The sequence below is a fragment of the Pan paniscus genome, chromosome 7 (genome assembly GCF_029289425.2).
Source record: "Pan paniscus chromosome 7, NHGRI_mPanPan1-v2.0_pri, whole genome shotgun sequence".
Classification (NCBI taxonomy): domain Eukaryota; kingdom Metazoa; phylum Chordata; class Mammalia; order Primates; family Hominidae; genus Pan; species Pan paniscus.
Window position 1 is genome coordinate 85,175,868 of NC_073256.2, and position 21,848 is coordinate 85,197,715.

General features: G+C 39.6%; 1 protein-coding gene across 4 annotated transcripts in view; it reads left to right on the top strand.

The window, feature by feature from the left end:
* The first annotated feature begins 14,398 nt into the window (after positions 1–14,398).
* Positions 14,399–21,848, top strand: part of SULF1 (sulfatase 1) — a 201,954-nt gene continuing 194,504 nt past the window's right edge. For 2 of the 4 annotated variants that reach the window (XM_063606807.1, XM_063606806.1), the window contains exon 1: positions 14,399–14,691. The gene's annotated coding sequence lies outside the window, so the exon portion shown is untranslated. The remainder of the gene's footprint in view (positions 14,692–21,848) is intronic. The other 2 variants (XM_063606811.1, XM_063606810.1) reach the window with 1 other exon arrangement.

Consider the following 21,848-nt stretch of genomic DNA (forward strand, 5'->3'; position numbering starts at 1 on the left):
GTGCTTCTTCCAAACTAGTCCCTGGGCACGGACCTACTGTTTATATTCTTCCTCCCCAAGAAGATTCCACTTTCCACATGCCGTCACCCAATTTGTATGTTTAGTTCACACTTCGCTGCTGAGCTTGGAGATGGGAATTCTAATTCTTCTTGGATAATTCTACTGGAATACCTCACCATCAATTCTTACTTAACATATTCACAATTCCTCCCCAAAAACAATCCCCATCTACCACTTTACTATTGTACCTGTTTCACCAGTTATCTTAATTTACAGAATCTGAAACCCAAGGAGTATGAGTGAGTTTTTAAAGCCACATAGCCAGCTTAGTGCAGTCCCAACTCTGAAAGGTTGTAGTCATCTTTCACTCACTTCCTTCATCCAGGATCTCCCGTTAGTCACTAAATTGTGTTGATTTTTCCTTCAAATGGTCTTTGTATCCATCTGCACCCTTCCATCCCCACTGCCAACCCCCCAGTTCAGGTTTTCAACACCTCGCGCCTCAGTGCCTGTGGCAGCTCCTGGCAGGCCTCTCAATCCATCCTGCACACAGGCCTCGGTAGCTTGCCTGAAACTACAGCATGTTTGCACAGAAAGGATTTGGGAGATCATCAAATCTGTTGCACTAAACAGAGAAAATGCCAGAGCCAACACAAACCTCTACATGATGCCTGGGTCCATGCTGATTCCCCAACTACTAAGATAGGGGAAAAGAACGAATAAAGGATACATTTCAAGATAGTCATGACCCCTCACAGACTGTCAGCAGGGCCAGCCTCAAGCTTAAAGGACCAGCAAGGAGTACAGTTCTATAGAATCACACAACAGGGTGCCCAAAGACAACTCAAGAGTTGTGGTTTTAAGAGCTCTGCAAGTGGCTGGGTGCGGTGGCTCACACCTGTAATCCCAGCATTTTTAGAGGCCGAGATGGGAGGATTACCTGAGCCCAGGAGTTCAAGACCAGCCTGGGCAACATGATGAAACCCTGACTCTATCAAAAAAAAATATATATATATATGTATATATATATACACACACACACATACAGGAATGCACTACAGGTGGTGCACTCCTGTAGTCCCAGCTACTTGGGAGCCTGAGGTGGGAGGATTGCTTGAGCCTGGAAGGTGGAGCTTGCAGTGAGCTAAGATCGTGCCACTGTACTCCAGCTTGGGTGACAGAACAAGACCCTGCCTCAAAAGAAAAAAAAGAAAAAGAGCTCTGCAATCTGGGTGCCATCTGCACTTCTCCCATCACATTGGGTCTGCAACATCAGAATGAAGTAAATATAGGAATTGCCTGAAAGTGAAGGCTCCCAGGATTACTTCTGGGGAATCTGGAAGCCACACTTCAATAGTATGTGGCTGCCTAGCGGAGGGTCCTTAAGTGTAGCAGAAGACGTTAAACTGGACCTCGAAGTGTTCTAACATCTTCATTTTACAGATGGGAAAACCAAGGCCCAGATATATAAAGTAACTCACCCAGGCTCACTCAAACAACTGGTAGCAGCAAAGAACTAAGATTACCTGCTTCCCAAATTAGTGAGCATTTACCTTTCTATTGTGTTCTATATCAGTCTCTCATAATTAGGGCAGTAGTCCCAATAGAGTAACAATTGAAAAATATCAAAGCAGCTCTATTATCCACAATGTTCTGTCTTCCACAAACTCCACTCCTGCCAACCCCAGGGGTGAGATAACTGTCATAGGCTCCCTCCTTTTTGATTTTATGACCCTCAGAAAGCCCCTTTGCAGGTGGGTATTCATTGCCATACACACTGAGGAGCCCAAAAGTGTAAGAACTGCTCTGGCCCTCGAAGAGTTCACTGTCTTGAGGAGAAAACAGTGTGCACAGATTCTGCCTCATTAAATACAATAATGGGGGTATGAATAAAATAAGCAGAAAAAAGAAAGGCACACTTGTCTCTGTCTATGAGGGTGGAGAATATTCTCAGAAGTGGTATCTGAGCAGGATTTTCCAGGATAAACAGGAGTTCTACAGATAGGCAAGAGGAAAGTGTGTATGTTCTGGAAACACGCCAGCATGTTAAACACTGGCCCTCATTCCCAGCTCCTGGAATCAGCCTATCTGGGGAACAGCGCTTGCTGCTCTCATCTTGAGCTCCTGCCCAGGAATGCCACTTCATTCAGTCTGTACTAAAATTCTGGTCCTCTTAGTCTTTACCCACCATTTCCAGGAAAGTGCTTAAAATCAAGGCAGCAAGAAGAAAGCTGCTGGCTTGACAGCCGTCATATACTAGTTAAGCAAATGCACATACCTCTTCCAGATTCTGCAATGGTTTTCTGTTCTCTTGGCATGAAGTTATTTTTTCTCTCCAGTCATCATGAACCCCCAAGTCCAATCCAAGCTTGTTACCAAGGCTCCATTTCCTCCCACCTAGCTGAGCTCTCTAGAGCATCATGACTCCTGGCCTCTTGCCAATCCACTTGAATTCTGAACTTTCTCTAATTAGTGGACCTCAAACTCTAATCTTTTCCTCCCCTCATCTCTCTCTCTGTCTCCCCTTTCCCTGCTTACCTCCCCATCTTGACACTTTTCATATGTCCTTTTCCTTAGCTGCACATGGCCTTGTTCTGCAACAGGCCCAAACTTTACAACAACAAATAGACCCAAATTTAGCCATTTGTAGTATCTACAAATTCTATTACATTCACTGACCCAGAGGTACTCTGAAAGATTCAGAAGAAGATATTTGTTACTGAACTTAAACATGTGTCCTATTTCTAGCCCATGCTGCCTGTTGTGCACTAGAAATTATTATTTCTAATAAATCTTATAATCACAGTGTGAGTGGTACAATTATATTGCATTACATATTTGTTGGTTACAAGCATAAATTTTCAAATGTAAACACATAATATATTCCACAAGGAAGTATTAGGTTATGGCAGTCTCCTTTTTTTTTTGAGTTTTGAGACAGTCTTGCTCTGTTGCCCAGACCGGATTACTGTGGCATAATTATAGCCCATTGCAGCCTTGAACTCCTGGACTCAAGTGATCCTCTCACCTCAGCCTCCTGAATAACCGGCGTCTTGATGACTTAGAGAGCTCAGCTAGGTGGGAGGAGATGTAGTCTTAGTTACAGGCTTGATTTGGACTTGGCAGTTCATGATGATTGGAGAGAAAAAATAATTTCATGCCAGGAGAACAGGAAACCATTGTGATTACAAGAGCAAGCCAGCATGACCTGCTAACTTTTTTAACTTTTTGCAAAGACTAGGTCTCACTATGTTGCCGAGGCTGGTCTCAAACCCCTGGCCTCAAGCAATCCTCCTGTCTCAGTTTCCCAAAACTCTAGGATTATAGGTGAGCCACGGTACCTGGCCTCATTTTTTTTTTTTTAATGTGCCAGAAACTTTTCCCCAACCTATCTTCCTCCCTCATCACCAGCAGGGGTCTGCAAAATCTGGTCCCCAGACACTACCGCAGAGGTGAGAATCAAAGAAGAAAGCTAAGAGAGATGAGAAAGCACATTAATTTTCAGGTTATATACGAAGAGTTTAGAAACCGCCTGAATATTTATAAACTGAAAGTGCATTAATTTTCAAGGGTATACAGCAAGACTTTGGGAACTGACTGAATGTTTATAAAGTATATTGCTAACATGAACTTTAGGCTAATTTATATTTTTAAATCTTGCATGAATAATATATAAAACACAGAGTGTCCTAGTCACTTTGGATTCCTGGTGTCTAGAAACTATGAAAACCCTTTCCCAATGGCAGGATGTTATAAATGTGTTTATCTTTGAGACAAGTGTCAGAAGCCTGATTGATGTGTCCTATAACTAAATTATGCAGTACTAAATATGTTGCAAGAAGTCTCAGAGTTTGTTCCCTTGCTTAGTGATAAGGTCGATTCTAATTGGGGATAGCTAAAGATTTTATCTTCAGTCTTTCCACTCCCCTTCCTGCCTCGCCCACCATCCCTACCCTCTACCCTCCTTTCAGTGCCTCTTCCATGCTAGCTCCAATACCCTCATCATGAGTCAGGAATTTCTTCTCTGAGGAATAACTGGCAAGTTTTTCTCATTTTTAAAACTACACCTATTAAACCAGCTAAATCTTCATCAGAAAAATCTCAGATAATAGATAGAAGTCAATCATGCTAAGAGTTTGCTGTTAAGATCAGTTTTCTGTTAAGAACAGGCCTCCAAATTTCCACTTTATAACTCTCAGATCATATAGAATTCCAAGGTTGTTTTTTTTTGTTTGTTTGTTTTTTGAAATGGAGTCTCACTCTGCCGTCCAGGCTGGAGTGCAGTGGTGCAATGTCAGCTCACTGCAACCTCTCCCTCCTGGGTTCAAGTGATTCTCATGCCTCAGCCTCCCAAGTAGCTGGGATTACAGGGATGCACCACCATGCTTGGCTAATTTTGTATTTTTAGTATAGACGGGGTTTCACTATGTTGGCCAGGCAGGTCTCGAACTCCTGACCTAAAGTGATCCAGCCGCCTAGGCCTCCCAAAGTGCTGGGATTACAGGCATGAGCCACCGTACCCAGCCAGAATTCCAAGGTTTTCACAGCGATTCTCAGGGCTTCAAATTCAGAGACTTAAGAGTGTGGATGAGAAGAAGCACCTGAACAATTTCAAACACCAAATGTCCCTTCGTTAAAGACTGTCTAAGCAGTCTTTTTCTCTCTCCCCTAGAAGGGTGGGCTTCTATTTTGAGTTTGATATTATATTGAATTCATTTTAATGAGGTTCAAACAGCCTTCATTAATACAGAGCCCAATGTGTTTTTCCATTTAATTCTATATTTCTCTCCTGATTGATTTCCTGCCTTGCAGCCATGGCTATCTGTGACAAAGGGACTCTGACTCTTTGAGCTTAGTATCTGATAATTGTGATTACATAATGCACTAAAGAGTAGCTAACCGTAGCATTTAAGCCAATAATAAAATATACTGTTGTCCTTCTAAAGATTTTGCTTTCCAAGATTGCAAAATACAAATACTTGATTAATGTTTCTGTTGTAAAAGATGATCAGAAAATAGGGATTTGGAAGCGTCTTCCTTTGTGAGCTCTCCACATGTGGGACATTTGGAACTTTATACCAGCAGATGCCCTGAGAGGGCTTTTCTCTAAAAATAAATGTCTCTTGAATTCAAGTCTACTGATTTATTTGATTTCAACTTACCTTCTCCAAAAAAAAGACCCTACATTTATTCACATGGCTCTTTCTAGAAAATATTTCATTCAGCTGGCACAGTGGCTCACACCTGCAATCCTAGCACTTTGGGAGACTGAGGTGGGTGGATCACTTGAGGTCAGAAGTTAGAGACCAGCCTGGCCAACACGGCAAAACCCCTTCTCCACTAAAAATACAAAATTTAGCCTGGCGTCGTGGCGCATGCCTGTAGTCCCAGCTACTTGGGAGGTTGAGGCAGGAGAATCGCTTGAACCCTGGAGGCGGAGGTTGCAGTGAGCCCATAGCACCACTGCACTCCAGCCTGGGCTTGAGCAACTTTGTCTCTAAACAAACAACAAAAATTATGATTGACTTCATGCTTAAATGCTAAAATATACTTTCCTAAGTCCATCGAGATACTTTAAAAATTGTGTCTCAGATATATTTTATTTTGGAAAAGCAATTTTTTTAAAATTTTGTCAATAAAGGAGACTATGAAAAATGAATTATTTACCCTAGGAAAATAAGCAACTTAAATTCATATCCTAGGTGATATTGGCAGGGTAATAAAAGTGGTAGGTAGAGTACCATATCAAAATTTTTTAACTTACTTCGGCAAATCATTTACTTAAGGGGTCTCCTCTGTCGCCCAGGCTGGAGTGCAGTGGCGCCATCTAGGCGCACTTGCAACCTCCACCTCCCGGGTGCAAGTGATTCTCCTGCCTCAGCCTCCGGAGAGCTGGGATTACAGGCACGCGCCACCACGCCCGTCTAAATTTTTTTTGTATTTTTAGTAAAGACGGGGTTTCACCGTGTTGGCCAGCGTGGTCCCCATCTTCTGACCTTGTGATCCACCCATCTCGGCCTCCCTAAGTGCTAGGATTACAGGCGTGAGCCACCGCGCCCAGCCACAAATCATTTAAAAAATATTTCTGAGAAAAAAAATTAAAGCTGTAGATAGTGTTTTTTAAAAATGCTGTAACCATTTATATTTACCCTTTGGCTACTGTTTTTTTGTTTGTTTTGTTTGTTTTTTGAGATGGAGTCTCGATCTGTTGCCCAGAGCCTCCAGGGTTCACGCCATTCTCCTGCCTCAGCCTCCCGTGTAGCTGGGACTACAGACGCCCGCCACCATGCCCGGCTAATTTTTTGTATTTTTAGTAGAGAAGGGGTTTCACCGTGTTAGCCAGGATGGTCTCCATCTCCTGACCTCGTGATCCGCCCGCCTGGGCCTCCGAAAGTGCTGGGATTACAGGCGTGAGCCACCACGCCCGACCCCTTTTGGCTACTTTTAAATCTAATTTCTAATCCCATAATTGAGTTCACAGTGGTTTAAACAGATATCAAACATATTTTAGGTATTAGAACTCATGATATTGTCCTGAGAAAGTAATGGAGGCCAACTTAAATTCCCTTGGGATTAATTAAAGGAGTCAGAAATGATTAAGACTGCCATGGGGATATTTGCCGTATTTTTAAAAATCAAATACATGTAGCTAGTAGGCCCTGCAAAACATGTAGAGGCTTAGAGAAATGAAAGGCAACCAAGGCCCCAGTGTAGGGATCTCAAGGGTAAATAGGTGGACTTTCCTGTCTCAATGCTATGTAATATCACCTAAGCACCTGCTGGGTCCAAGCATTCCAGTTTCACTGGGCTGGTGTGGTGCAGAAAAGAGACCCCTCCCATTGAATGCAAGACACAGATAGTTATAGGAAAATTCTTCTTTAGCGTTCACTTGTGTCTCTCATTTCAGAGCAAAAACGGGGAGTTATTTCTACAATTTGCAGAAATCTCTCCCTTTTACTGTATAATCATGCAAATACCATGAGGACAGTTAGGCTGTAGTAAAGTAATAGAGACTTTTGATGATGGTTTTACCCCCTTAAAATTTTTATAAACAGGAATTAGAGGGTTTAATAAAGGACACATTCATTAGTGAGATAAACTGTGAAAGTAGGAGTTCAATTTCAGGCTCGGCTTCTTGCCAGATGTTTGACCTTAAGTAAAGCATTTAATATTTCTAAACCTCAGTTCTCTTGTCTGTAAAATACAGATCCTATTAAGACCTTCCTTATTGGAGTATTGTGAATGTTAATGAAATTAGCTGGGGTAAATACATTAAAAAGTCTCATTCACAGTGACAGTTCCAAAATTGTTAGCTATTATTATTTTTATTATGGTAAAAATTTGGAAGAAGAAACACTTATTTTGGGGGGATATGCCTGGGAATAAAGAGTCAAGAACAACAAACAATATCTTTATAATCCATTAAAAGCTATGCCAATGTTTGCAAGGTTTCCTTCAGCAGGAGAAAATTAATACACTTAAAAAATAAAATCCAAAAAGTTCTTTTAGAGAATAGATGATTTAGATTAATTCTGTTTGTTTTCAAAATAAATAAGAACCATGGTAATGAACCTCAAAGGTGTATTGTCTTAGAGTTTCTGGCTTTAATATTGTAACTGATGACATTAAAGGCAATTAATCCATTAATTAAAAATCTGCATTTATGCAAAGGAGAGGGGAAATAAACTACTTCAACTTTAGCTTCTGACATGTTTACACTTGAAATCAAAGCTTTTGTTAAGTTAAACTAGAAAGAGCTGTTTAACATAAGAAAGAGTTAACACTCGCTTAGGGGTGCCCTTTTTTTTAAGTTTGTTGGAAAATACTTGACAAATCTGTCTGTAAAAGCAACTGCAAAAATATTGTCACTGCCCTTTTGACAGTCTGAAAAAATCATGGTTGTCAAAATAATGAGCAAACTACGTTTTATAACTATCAAGAGAAAAATATCAGTTTTCTACTTTATAAAGTTGTTTTTTAGCATATCCTAGTGTGTGATGACTGACTTACCATACAGATAGGTTAATAATGTCAATACGTAGGATATCTTCCTAAAAGAATCTAACACAATCCCACCTTCCATTTAGCTTGCAGAAATACATCGGCCTACTGAGTAAGCAACCAGACATTGCGACTGACTTAAAGAACATCTTTATATCCATGGAAATGAACATTTTTTAAACATCTGTAAGCCCTGGTTTCTTGGTAAAGACAGTAATAGTAGTAAGTTTGAGTGGCCAGCTGTTTTCCATATGTTACTCAGAAACTTTTACACAAGTACTTACTTCCTGGTAGTGTTGAGTGAGTGCTAGACCTACATTACCTTCCTTAAAATGAGAAAGGAAAGTATGTCAAGGGACTGTATTCTGCTGCTGAAGAGCTATGTACTTAGCAAGTAGTTTACTCAGAAGTAAGAGCCTACAGCAAACTGATTTCAAAAGTTACTTAATCTTTTTAGACAGGCTGAACATGTCGTTCCAGAAGCAGCACGTGTAAATTCTCCCAAGACAAGCAACCCACTAACACTGGAAACTTTTGTTGAAGACCTATCATTTAAATGCATTATGCTAAATTCTAGAGAGAAGGGAAGCAAAGATGATAAGATACAGTTTCTGCTCCCAAAGAGTTTTAAGGTTTTAAAGTAAATTGCCTTTGAGGCCTAAAAGAAAGAAACTTCCCTCTCCTCTTTTTCTTGCACTAACAGTTTTTCGTTTGTGTTTTTTAACAGTATTTCTTTTGCCCTTTGTATCCATCTTTCTATTATCTTCTGCTGTGTTGGTTCAATGATTATGATTTTGCTGCTAAAGTTTTTATTTCTTCAACTCGTCTGAGACTTAGCTTTACATTAAAAAATTTCAAATAAATGTCAGAAAAGCAGTGTTACTTTTTAAAACTCAATCCTGGTTGAGGAGCAATGTGCCATTGTTAATTTCCCAAACATTAGGTAAATAAGGGAGGCGTGTTCCTGCCCTATATTCTAATTGTCTGGCAAGAAAAATTTTCAGTTCAGGATGAGATGTTTGTCTCTTCCAAAATCTATATAGCATTAATCTCATTGAGATACCCCAAAATCTCAAATCTGAAATATTGAAAAAAATACATAAAAGTAAAAAAGGGAAGGGATGTATCCCCTGGGATCTACTCTACTTTTTACAATAAGATGTGGCTATAAGAAAAAAAAAATCACATTATCTAATAATTATTAAGTAAAGCTCAGTTGTGTTTATTATTACATCTGCCTAACAATTCTCATGCCTTTTAAGCACTCTGATGGCTTAAAGAAGAAATACTACATAAAGACATAAAAAAGAAGAAATACTGCGTATCTATAGGTATTTTGTGCATCTAAATTCACACTGACTTCTCAAATTATATAGCGCCAAGAAAACAGAACTACTCCAGTTTAAGAGAGTCTTTGCCATTCTGAATATTGTTTCTAATAAAAGTACATGCTATTATTGAGAGAAAGCTATAAGAGCTAATGGATTAAATCTTGGGGTATATTCCCAATTCCACCAATGACTGAGATCTTACCCTTATGCCTTCCTGGGCTTCACTTTGCTCCTCTCTAAAATAAAGGAATTTAATTTTGTCTATTATTCCTTCCAAAAGCAGAATTCTACTGCATTTCTGAGACATGTGTGATACTTATGGCTGCATTCAGTTTTCCACTTTCATTCATACTACTCACCTTAATCAGGGAATGTATTAATTACAAATTAAAGATAATTATTTGACTCATTTGGTTTAGGGTATATACATGTCAAATACCCTCAACCCTCCCTCCAGGTATATCAAACAAAACCTCGAGCTCCTACTGCTGAAATTCACATTTTCCTCTTACTTGATATCAACATGTTCTATTTTTATGTCTCATAAATTTAATTATCTGCTAAAATGAAGACTGAAGCCCAATGCCCCAAACACTAATTTCCACAAATATGGATTCAGAATAGGTTTCTAAAAATTTCAGTATCCTATTTGTCACAATACTATTGAATCTATTATCTTTCATTAAATTATTCCGTGTGTGGGTCACTGTTTTGTCCTAAGTGATTTACCACCCAAACTTGCCCTCCTAAAATTATTTACAGTGCAGCTACACAACCCTTTTCAGCATGCTTTAGGCTTGTACTTCCTGGAGGGAACTTCACTTCAGTGACAAAACTATTCATCTGCGATGAACACTACCACTAGCTCCAGTGCCACCTCCCATGTAGCTATGCAGTCACTGCAAACATGAGCAAGCCTAATGCTGCGGCATCGCATGTGAATTCATTTAACAAGCAGTAATTTCCCTTTTCTCTCTGAGAATGACTTGGTTCAATGTAAATAAAGGCCGTAAAGTTTAGTTGGAAGAGAATAAGAGAATATTGGAAGTTGTGTAGCCTGGAGTAATTGAGATATGTAGGATGTTCCAAGTTACAAGATTTATTGTGTATCTACAGACACTTTATGATACAAATGGCAATGAGCTAATAGTTATACGTGCTTCTGGTGTCATAGAACTTTAGATGTCATTTGTCATTTATTTAAAGGACAAAACTGAAGGAAGTTAGGTTAGGTTTAGGAATCATCAAAAGAAAAGAAAGTGTCAGTATAAGGATCATCACAGGTTCCTATATCCTATAAGTTATAATATACATTGGAGATCAGAACTTTTTCTTTTCTATTTCTAATATTTAGATTACAGATGAGCTCAGAAGCTAACCTCAGAAACTATTTTAAGAATAAAACATTCCATCATTGCAATTGCGGGAATCTTATTTGCAATCATTATTTGCATGTTGGAAAAATGGTGGTAGCAGAGGTGATACAAAAAGGAGAAATCTAATGCTACCATTTTGACTTACTTTTACCAAGATTAAACATGGCCATCACAAAAGATTGGCTTCCTAAACTGTGGACATCTTCCCAGTTCTTATAAGTAAGGGATGGTTTACCTCAAAATAACACTGAATTAAAAGTGACTTGTGTCCAAAGAGCTAAAGTCAGCACAAATTATAACAGCCCATGGCTTGCTGAGTTCTCACAATTTCAAGCATTTGCCTAAGGCCTTCCCCACTCACTTCTTCTGTACACACACTAGCTGACTTCGGGGGAATCCAGCAGTATTGCCGGCCCCCACTGGCACAGTGGCACAGAGCAGCCTGCGACCACGAAGATGCCGGCAGATCCCCGTCACCTCCCTCCCCACCAAGTGTGTGGAGGGGCCAGCTCTCTCCGCCTCCCTGATCATTTGTTTACTGTGCTCAAGTTGGGATTCTTGGCCAATAGGCAGCTCAAGGGGGAAAGAAACACGGTGTCTTAAGTGCATTAAATCTTCATATTAGCCCCCTGGCTTGGTAAACCTTTATGTTGGCTTTGTTCTCTTTTTTTCAAGCATGACAAACAAGTGGTTTTTCTTTTTCACTTTAATGATTCTTTAAACAAAAAGGGGTAGTTTAGGGCTTTCTCCGAGGCTGATAGGTGTTTCTGTTTAATGAGGTTTTTATTATACTGTATTGGCTTCCCTGAAAAGAAATTACGAGCAGCAAACAGCTGATAATAGAAAAAGGCTGGAAGAAACAATAACCAAGAGGGGGGAAAAATTAGTGTGGCAGCAGATGCACGCGTTGTAGCTGGGGGATTAAATGCCACTTCCATTCTCCCTTGGCCACCATTGTGCAAGTAATAAAGTGAATGTGGACACTTATGTGCCAGTTATGTGTGTGCAAAAGATATGGGTATAGATATAGATTCAGCTAAACTGCCATCTGTGGAGGAAGAAGGCTGGTGAGCTCAGTCTAGACAAAGATGAGTGAAGCTCAGAGTGCGGGGTTTACAAGGGCTGGTCGGTTACCATGGAAACTAATTGGAGCTAATAAGTAAAGGGACATTTTAACTGTGGGAACAGAATAGGAGGGGCTATTTTTCAATATCACCGTTACCTACAATTAATCTTTCATTTTAGGAGTGTCTTTACTTAATTCTTATGATGAAGCGCTTCACTCTGTGCACAACCTCGCCCTGCTCAATGTACTTGAAAATTCGGCATATCATCTTTTAGAATGTGCTGTATTTTAGGTTTAGATCTTTCAAGACAGAATCAATTTCACTTTTTTTTTCTTAAAAAATAAACTGTTTGCAGATGGCAAGGAGAAAGGAAGGGAGGTAATGGAAAATTCTTAACTTCTAAACTGACACTCCGCTGAGCACTAAAGCAGGCTACAGAGAGAAGGGGAGCTGGGACCTTATCCTGCAGCACCAGCTTCAGGTTTTTGTTTGAGTTGATTTTCCCTAACAAAAGCATTTCAGAGCAACAACGAAAAATGTGCCTTTGTGGACTCACTCTTACAATACTTTCCAAAGGTAGCGTTTACAGCTACTGCAGAAGCAAGTATTAAGATCATAGCAAACAACCACATCTATTGCATCCTTGTATTTTTTATTTTAAAGCAAGTATTAAATCGTGTAAATAGCTGAAGTTATCAATAAAAGAGAAGCAGTGACTGAGTTTTAATGAAAAGATCTACAATTAATAATAGAATAAAATGTCCGTGTTAAAAAGCACTTTAAACAATAATGTAGGTCAGAACCAGGCCCATTTGGGAATGCCTTATAGACAGTGTGTTACAAGCACAGGGTTGATAAAGCTTCTTGATTCCACATCTGTACAGTTTCTTAGGTTTTACTTTTGTAACTCAATTTACAGTTTAAGAGAATGTGAACTACCTTAATAATGTCTCTGGGGTCTTCAAAATCTATGCAGTTGAGGTAATCCAGATTTCCAGACATAGGTCTGGTTGGATTAAACCCCCTCCTGCCAAAATAGGAAAAAAAAATACCTTCCAATAATTGGCACTATTAAAAATTTTATGATGCCCAAGGGAAGTTAGAGCCCTGTTGTGCCACTTGCCATTGTTGAAAATGTTTGTGTTGATTATGTATCTGGACTTAGCTGATCAGGAGTAGTTTAGTGAATACACAATATATTGTGAAACAGACACCTCATAATCACTTCTGAGAAGCAATTGAGCAAATGAATCAGGACTCCAACTTCTGATTCTTTTTCTTCCCTCCTTCTTCTTTATAACTCAATTATAAGAAAAAAATGCACTGCAGAAAAATTAGTTTTCTAATTTTGTACTTCAGAAAATTGCACCCGGAATAATTTTTAAGTATCTTAATATAATACCACACACAAAAATTCTGGAAAAACACAAGCTAGTCAAATCCATGTTGCTAGAAACTGAAATAATTCTCCTTGTGATACTAGCATGCCCATATTAGATAACTATTTATAGTCTAAATTTTAAGGCATTAGGCAAGTTTAAGAGTTTTTTTGTTTTTTTTAAAACAATCCCCCTCCCATTTCAAAGAAATACAAAAGGTGCAATACTTAAAATGTTGGCTTCCCACAGACACTGTCAGGAAGTTGGTAGTATTTAAAATTCCTATTTTCTCTTTCAGTTTATCAAAATTCCTTAGATATCTGATGGAAGTTTTGAAATTGTGAGATTTGTGGCAATTAATTGATTTCCAGATATCTTCTTAAAGTACTGTGACAAGTATAGCCATTTTCTGGTTCAGACTGCTGTCAAAGTACTTAGTTTCATTAAACAGTTCAGAAAACCAAAAAAAAAAAAAAAAAAATGCACCTAAGAAGAAGGTATTGAAATGACCAAAAATTGAAAACATTTCAAAGCAAAATTGTTAATGAGCTGTTTGAGCTATATGGACATTATAAGTGCAATTAACTAGAAGCCAATAAAAATAATCAATGACAGAGTGCAGCCCTCTGGTACCAAAGTGCTTTTACAAAGAGATGTCTATGAAAGCAGCAAGTGATTTAAAAAGCCACCTTTATCTATGGGAGCGCGTGCTATTTTACATGAGTAGAAACGAAAATGATTTTCATTGACTATTTCTGAAGTTCAGCCTGTGGCAAACAGTGAAGAGCTGTGTGTGGGAATAGAGAAGTTTCTGCTCTTAGCTGCGCCCCCACCCCCTCCTTGCCAGGAATGTTGGAGGCAGCCACGATCTAATCAAAGGAAGGTAGGAGTTTAGATTTCAAAATGTAGATGTCACATTTCAGTGCCAACTACTCCTACATTAACCCTTTATCAGCAAGTCAAGATGAACCTTTTATCTCCTATGGAAGGGAAAACGTCTTGCTGAGATGGCCCTTCCATAGACCGGCAGTAAAAATGTTTAGGGTTTCTGTGCATCCCACTGAGGGTCCCCATCATCCCAGGGGGAGCACGAGGAGTTGTGAAAAGTAACGCACAACTGGTCATCAGAATAATTCATTCCCTCCACCTTCTCTGTAGCACCTCCCACTTCTCCTCTTTTTATAGCAGTCCTTTCTCTCTGAAAATCTCAGGTTACTTGACTGGGAGTTCTCAGACCTCCAGTTTCAGCCCTGCCCTCAGCCTCCAATCCGTAAGAGACACCCAGCCCCAGCAATTGGATTGGGCAGCCCGTCTTGACACACCACTGTGCTGAGTGCTTGAGGACGTGTTTCAACAGATGGTTGGGGTTAGTGTGTGTCATCACATTCGAGTGGGGATTAAGAGAAGGAAGGCTGCCTTGCTGGAGCTGTGTGGTCTTCTCCAAGTGAGAGTCGCAGGCAATAGAACTACTTTGCTTTTGGAGGAAAAGGAGGAATTCATTTTCAGCAGACACAAGAAAAGCAGGTTTTTTTTTCAGGTAAAGTAAAAGACATTGAATGCTTCTCTCCTCCTCTCTCTTTTAGCATAGTTTTGAATGGAATGCTAGCACGGCACACTTGTCAAAGCCAGTTGTTGCTGTCCTATCAATGCTGCTATTGTACGGCTGACAGATGACAGTGAGCATAGCTTGATGCTTGGCTGTCTTTGTAGAACTAACACTCCTCATGCCTTGCTTTTGAAGGTGTAGCTAAGAAAATATCTTTGGGAGCCGCGTTTGTACCTTTTCATATCCCCCTTGTATACTCAAAACAGGAGCTATAACTTGCTTGTAGAGGATAGATAAGGCTGAGAAAGGATTTGTTTTAGCTTTCAAAATTAAAATTCACTTTCAAACTGTTGCATTTGACTGCTCAATTTATAAAGATTCTTTGAAGGGTCTATTACTGAGTTGCTGGCAGAGGTGGAAGTGCTTTCTTCACCGATTTGTGCAAGGTAGATTATGTCTGATTTATGACAGAGCAAAGGGTGTTTTAAAATATTTTTGGAGATTGACTCTAAAGTTTGGAAACTCCTGAAGAGAAGGGGCTACCCTCTGAACAGCCGCTAGGTCGGCTTTAAAACAAAAATGCTTAGAGCTGGAAGAAAAGCAGAGAAGGAAGAAGGAGGAAAATGCTCTTTAACATAGCCCTCTTGCAGCTGCAGGGAAAGCAGATGGAGGTAATTGATTTGCAGATCTGTTTGTGAAAGTTTTACAAGTCATGGAAAACTAAAGTAGCATCTCTGTAATGGATCATTAAGAGTCACTACATTTATAGGTTTTAGACCGGCTAAGTGAAGTGTTAATTAAACGTAAATAGATTTTCAGGTTTGGTTATAAACAGACAGAAAGGATTTAATTATAAACTAGTCATTGGAAATTAATAGTCATCTGGTGCCTGAGCAACATAAAATGAGTTGTCATCATATATGTGAGTAGCCGTGACGGCTCTACCAAAAGCACCCACCAAAATTGAATTGAACTATTTATAAATATAAGAAGGGGGTTTATATGCTATGTTTAATTCGTAGTATAAAAAAAAGGCCTTTCAATTCAGGCTCTATTTTCATAGGGATCAAAACATAAAATTTTTTATTTTCCAAATTTTCTAGCAAGATAGGTGAGCCAATGAGACTTCTGCTACCCTAATATACTTGCCCTCCGATAGCAACATTCATATACCTGTGGTATACAGAGATTCTGGCTCCTACTGGACTTTCACATTTGGCAGAGAAACCCAGCATTATCCTCACCCTTTGCAGGTGAGAGATTCTATGAATAATATTGTATATAAGCTGTTCTGAAATAAGAGCTGTTTGGTAGGTTGAATAACAGGATTTATGGCTAGTGCTTTGTGATTTTAATATTTGATTGCATAAAGATGCCTGTAAAATTATGTTTCAAGTTGCATTATACATATTTTTGCAACCATGCGGTTAATTTTTTTAAAATCCTTTTTTAAAAAAAGTTAACATTAAAACAATATTTTAATATGGTCTTTAATTTTTATTCAAAATGTTCTCCAGTTATACTCTCAAACTTCTTCTTCAATGAGAAATTATCCTCATAAATACCCAGGCAGTTATTCTGACTGAGTATTATCTGATTCCCAATATTACATAACCAAAATAGATCCAAGTTCATAAGCTGAAGTCTTTTGGAATTCCAGTCATTCCATTTTGGCTTTACAATGGAAATGAGGTTTTAAAAAATAAAGGCAGAAAGGCAAGCTAATATCTCGTGTTGTATCAGGATTAGAACTACATGGACAGCATATAGCATGCATGGTGCTAACTACCAATACCATTTTTCACTACTGCAGAAATATTTCACAAGAAAGTCAAGTGCCTCCTCACAGATCGGATTTTCCTCCCTGAGATGTGGCATGATGGCATCTAACAGAGGCAAGGTGCTATTTAGCAACAGGTGCCCCACCAGCATACATCCCTGATGTTGCAGATCGATCACAGGGCTGCCTGGACAGGACTTTGACAATATGGGACAATTCCCCTGAAAAAACAATTGTACACAGGATTAGGCAGGATGGAAACAAGAAAGGAAGTGTGGAGAGATAATAAATTCACACCTTGAAACGGCAGCCGTGTTTTTGTCCCCCTAACAGGGTAATGTGAAGTTACTTTGTGAACTGAAAGGGCTTGCTTGAAACACAGTGTCCACAGGGCAATCCCAGCTTCTTGTCAAAATCAAAATCTACTGTCCCAGGTGGTAAACATGCAGAGACATATTTATGGCGACCTCTACATACCTCAGTTTGACATTTGGTTTCTTCCTGACAGCACTTGTGCTGGTAATACACATGAAGTTCCCATCAGCATTCTACCAGCTGTGAAAGTGTTTGAGCACACAGGATATCCCTTCCAGAGAAGCGAAAAATAATGGAGGTTGAGGAGATCTGAAATGTGCCCTCGGTATGCACTAAGGTGACAGATCTTAGAGGTGAAAAGTGATCTGAAAGCTTGATTTGTGAAAGTGACAAAATTCATTTTTATGGTGGTGTGCAATACCAAAATACATTAGTCCAGGTATTCACTGAATCCATGGTAGGTTATGAGTAGGAATCTCCATCAGGAAACTAGAAGGGTTCTACTCTGTTTTCCTTCTAAGAAAATGTAAGTGACTTCATGCAGATTGTTGTAGCCATTTCCATCATAATAGTAGAGACAAGTGGCAAATGGGACATTTCCTATTTCCTTCCCTAATTATGTATCCATATTGGAAGGGTTAGAGGTTTGTTTCTTCTGTGTTTTATATTGAAAATGGGTTTATTCTTTAAAAATCCTAGGACCGGGCACAGTGGCTCACGCCTGTAATCCCAACATTTTGGGAGGCCGAGGCGGGTGGATCACCTGAGATCAGGAGTTCAAGTCCAGCCTGGCCAACATGGTAAAACCCCATCTCTACTAAAAATACAAAAATTAGCCAGGCACGGTGGTGGACACCTGTAATCCCAGCTACTTGGGAGCCTGAGGCAGGAGAATTGTTTGAACCCGAAAGGCGGAGGTTGCAGTGAGCCGAGATCGCATCATTGCACTCCAGCCTGGGCGACAAGAGTGAAACTCCGTCTAAAAAACAAAAAAAAACCATAAAGCAAGATTTCTGATACTAAGTTATATATAGTATTGAGATTTCCCCAACCATCGCCACATAGATGAGGCCAACCAAAGGGTCAGCTCAGGACATCTGGTTTTTTTTTCCCCTGTGCAATATTTTTGTGTGGAGAACATGAAGTAAATTTAAGGGGATTAAAAATTTTAAAACCAGACTCTAAATAGATGGTCGCTTTTATCATTATTGACTTTGGGGAGAAGGAGGCTCGTGTATGAAACTAAGTCTATGATCATGTGGTAAATTCACCTTTTATTTAGGTTAGAACCATGAAAATTTTTGAAAGGAGATATCTTATTGAAAAAATTTGTCCTGAAATATGTTTCCTATTTAAATTCTTTTTAATCTATCTTAATATCCTGAGGAGGTGGGGAATTCGCCTGTTAGCCTTTTTTTTCCTCTCTCATATTTCCCTCTCCCCTATAGCCAGTCTGTCATCAAATTCTGTGAGTCCTTCCTTTAAAATGTCTCCCACATGTGGCCCATAGCTACCATCCCAGTGCAATGATCATCTCACGTGTGGGCCATTGCAACAGCCTCCTAAATGGTCCACTTGCCTCCATTTCCCTCTTCTGTCTACTACTGCAGACTCAGCTTCCTAAAATGTCACTTTCATCAAAGCTCTTCTAGTCTGAAAGTTACCACATAAACCGTTACTACCCATAAAATGAATTTCAGTCCTATTCTAATGTGCTGGCCTTCTGTTATTTGGCCCGAACTTTCCAACCATTTCTCCCCGCCACATCCCCACAACCTCAGAAGTCTACCCTTCCTTCCAGCTAAAGTGGGCAGCACAGCATCTCCACTTTCTAGCCTTTTCTTTCAGCCCTAACCACTCTAGTTTTCTATCTTGTCTTTAAAATGAGTTTGTCATCATGTGCACGGTTCCTTCTAAGTCTACATTCATAAGCCTGTGTGTAAAATGCCCCACTCAGTTCATCCTTATCACCTCTATATATTCATCCTTCAAAGTTTCAGCTTAAGTTCCACCTCCTTTGAGAAGCCTCTCTGACCGCTACCTCTTCCAGCAATGCTTTTCTTCCCTTCATGTTGACCACTGGTTATCTATGGATTGCACTTAAAACAATTGCTTTATTTTTTATTCTGCTCTATAGTTTGCTTGTTTATTCCTTGACTTCTCAGGTGGAGTGACAGGGACTGGCCTGGTCCACTTTAATGACCCACAGAAGACCCTAATAAGTGTGCTTACTAAACTCACCAGGACATTCGAACACTCAAGACAATTTCCTCTCTAGAGTTACCCCAATTTAGAGCCATTCACCGGCTCCAGTAGCTTCCTCCCCACCCAGGACAGGAAACGAAAAAAAAAAAAAATGAAACTCAGTGGGTTTTATTTGGGGGAAACTTAAGGAAAATGCCCCTAAGGCAGAAAGTGAAATAATTGCCCCAGATTAAGCTTAAGTATTATACGAAAAATCCCTATGAAGTTCAGCTTTAACTGTAGTAGAAATTACATGTATTGGCTGCTGCTCTATCATAAAATCCCAAATATGGCTTTGGAGCAGGAGAGTACAGGCTCTGGGTTCAAACAGACCTGTGTTCTAATCCAGGGACCACCTCTCTAGCTGTGTGGCCTTGGACAGCGAACTGACCCATTCTGAGATTCAGCTCCTTCCTCTGTAAAATACAGATAGGAGTACTTATCTTGGGAACATTGTAAAGAAAACACATAAATCACCTAGCTCAGTGCATATCCAGTATTGTATGTTCAATAAATGGAAGTGAGAGAGGGTTGATTGGTGCATATGTAGATCCAGACCTAGGATGCAGGAATGACAATCATTCAGCTATGTCAGACATTAATCCTATGTATTTATGATGTGCCTTCCTTTAGCATTTTCTTCTGCCACCAAAGGCAGGGGAATAAGGAAAGGAGGGAGAGAGCAAGGGAGAGAAAGTGAGAGAGAGAAGGATGGAGGTGCTCTTGGCATTTAGGGATTTGGAGCAACTGAGCTAATGGCTCTGTAGGGACAGTAGTGACAGTTAAATACACGTTGAGGGAGAAATGAAGCATGAAGCCCTGGGTCCTGCACCAAGGATAATAAAGAGCAGGTCCTGGGCCACCGTGCTGTGCTGTTGGGGAACAAAGGACCCCATCCCTGTACCCTAGCAGGGATTTGGATTCACTAAGGGTCATGTGCTTCCCTTCTTTCCTCCTGGCTCACCATCTAGAAAGAAATATTAATAAAAACTTGGCAAAACATTGTAGAGAGTCAGATCGAGCTTCCAGAAGTAATTGATAAAGCAAGATACCATTTAGACTTCACCTTCAAACCAAATTTAACAAAAAAGCTGAAAGCAATCAGCTTGAACCCCTTACCATTCCCAAACTCTGCACCCATCATCAAACATTGAACCTTCTATTTCTGCCTTTTCCCTGGAAGGGCAGCTGACTGTGAAATTCTCTAACAAGGCACTGAATGCCACTTAGCAAATATGTCCTTAGACATTGGATATTCAGTTCTAGCTTTCTGATCATCTGGTCTGCACCTGCCCTCAGCCAGGGAGAGGAAAGAAACTGGAACTGCCTGGGATGATGGGTAAGGCAGTATTTCTGGATATCCCTCCCTCTCCCTAGCAAACATATCTATCAAATTTTCAAAGAGAGGCATTAACAATCACATTTGACACCATCATCACCTGTAGCCGCTAAGCTAGTCTTCGTTGCCCTCTAAATATGTGGTCCATGTACTCCTGCACAGCAGTGTATTAAACTTTTTAAATTTTAATTTAATTTAATTTTTTGAGACAATGTCTCACTCTCTCATCCAGGCTGGAGGGCAATTGCAAGATCATAGCTTACAGCAGCCTCCATCTTCTGGGCTCAAGTGATCCTCTTGCCTCAGTCTCATGAGTAGCTAGGACTGCCAGCATGCACCACCATATCCAGCTATTTTTTATTTTTAATTTTTTAGAGACTGGGTCTCACTATGGTGCCCAGGCTGGTCTCAAACTCCTAGCCTCAAGTGGTCCCCCCAGTTCAGCCTCCCAAAGTGCTGGTATTACAGGTGTGAGCAACCACACCAGCCCTAAGCCACTTTTAATTAAAAAAAAAAATGTAGCTCTTCGCTTTACCTTCAAAGGTTAAATTTTTCTTGTGCTGTTTTATTTTTGTTTTTGTTTACTACACAGGTACAAACCTGTAGGAAACTATGTCTACATTTTCTAAAATATGAATCTAAGGGACTTGGACATGCTACTGTTTAACTGCTGTGGGTGAGATTAATACTAAATCTCTGTGCAGAATAAATGAACAGACACATTGTGTTTCTCAATCAAAAGTTTTAATTGTAAAAGGTAGACTCTCTCAAAATAAATCTATAAATTTTGGGTCATACTAATCAAATTCTAAAATAAAGTTAGAAGGCTTGTGATGGGAGTGGAGTTTGGGAACTGGCAAGAGTCCACATGGCTCTTGTTGAATATAAACTAAAAAACATTCTAAAGCTGGATGGACAATCAATTCATGAGCAAGCCTAGACATTTTCATAAAACAGTATCCTTGTAAGATGGGGATTTGTCTTATTACATATCCAATCACATTATACCATAACAATTGAATTGTCTGTTCTTAAGCAATGGACTCTGATGTAGATTTCATCTACTGTCATGTAGTTTTCCTCTCGCTCTTCTTTGTTTTGCTCTATTCTTTTGTTGGCATTGACCAAATCTTCAGCTGAGCAACAAACTGCTGTAGCCAGATGCTAGTTCTGTTGCTAGAATTAATGGAAACTCTGAACTATTTTTTTTATTTTGTCCTGTGATCTTTCCAATCAGTAAATAGGGTTACTAATACATGCAACTTTTTCCACTTCATAGTATGCAAATAATTTCTGAGACAGGTTTGTTTCAAGAACTCAGGAAAATCTCCTTGTATTCCTTTGATGACAGAGGCTCAAAGATTATTCAGTCTAAGTGTCTTCCCATTTTCCTGAACAACACTGGCACATTCAGCCCATTCTTAAAAACCAAAATGGAAATCTGAAATACAAAGAGTTCTGTTTATTGTC